This window comes from Colletotrichum graminicola (assembly GCF_000149035.1).
Source record: "Colletotrichum graminicola M1.001 genomic scaffold supercont1.14, whole genome shotgun sequence".
In the NCBI taxonomy this organism is placed as follows: domain Eukaryota; kingdom Fungi; phylum Ascomycota; class Sordariomycetes; order Glomerellales; family Glomerellaceae; genus Colletotrichum; species Colletotrichum graminicola.
Genome location: NW_007361018.1, coordinates 966130 through 967603, shown reverse-complemented (window position 1 = coordinate 967603; position 1474 = coordinate 966130).

Genomic DNA, 1474 nt, shown 5'->3' with positions numbered 1-1474 from the left:
ATTATAAATACTATAAATATAGTAGATAAATATACTATACTAAGTAATATAAAGTAAGAAGAAAATATAAATAAGATAAAGAACTATATAAATAATAATAATAGTAATAAAGCTATATTATCTAAAGATATATAATAATAATAAGGGAGTATAAATAATAATATATATATAAAAGCTATCTTATTTTTTCTTATAAATAAAGGTTTTATAAAGATAAGCTATATATATAAATATATATATACCTTAAGGGGGGGTATTAGGTATCAAGCTTTAATACCTTATATAAAACCTATAAATAATAAAGTAGAATTAAATATAAGTATAATATATATTATAGTATTAATAATACTATATACACTATATACACTCTATAACTATATAATTACTTTAAATTCTACTATATATTATAAAAGATAAGAATATTACTATATAAAGAATAGTACTTCTAAGAAAAGCACTATTCTCCTAAGGAGTTACTTTAAGAATATAACACACTAAGTAAAACTATATAAGTAAGGTGTTTTATAATAATAACCTAACTAGATAATAACCTAGTAAATAAACCTAGTTAATAACCTAGAATCTAGAAGAAATCTCTAGAAATCTAAGATAACCTTAGGAAAATAAGTATAAATAATCCCCTTTTCTCCCTTTATCTAGACAGTTAGTCTTAGTTCTATAAGCAAGAAATATAATATATTATATTATAACTATATTTCTTGTCTCCTATCTCCTATCTTATCTTTTATCTCTTATCTTTATATTACCCCTTATTACCTCTAAAAATACTTAGTGCTATTATTATAAGCACTTAGTAATAACCTTATAATAAAATCTATTAAAATCTCTTAAAATAGGTATAATAGTAGTAGTAGTAATTATAGCTTCTTATATAGCTTATACTAAGGGGTTATTACCTTAAGGTAGTGTTTATAGTTCTTAATATACTACTATATATCTTTATAAATCCCTTCTTAATAAAACTTCCTTATAATAAGGTCTAAGGTCTTTATTACTCCTATATAACCTACCCTAAGGTTATTATAGTGTTAGTAAAAGATCTTTATCTTTAGTAATTCTACTTATAGGATTACTAATCTTCTTTTAAAAAATAAGGTGCCTTTTTTATTAATAGTATATATCTTAGATTTACTAGCTATACTATATACCTTTACTAATTATAATAAATAAAACTTATCTTTAGCCTATAGTCCTCTAATAAGTTTCTTTATCTTAGTAGTAAGGTATAGTACTAGTGCTATTTTAGTAGTTATAAGCTTCTTTATAATATATTATAAAATATATTATTCTAAAATAATAACCCTAGCTTTAACTAGTTTTTTTATTACTTTAGTAACTTCTTAGTAAGTATTTACTAACTATTTTCTTACTTTTTAGCCTTAAGTTATAATAGTAGTAATTATTACTAAATTAACTAGTGTGTCTAATAGCCTGCTACTAGTATTAAGGAGAG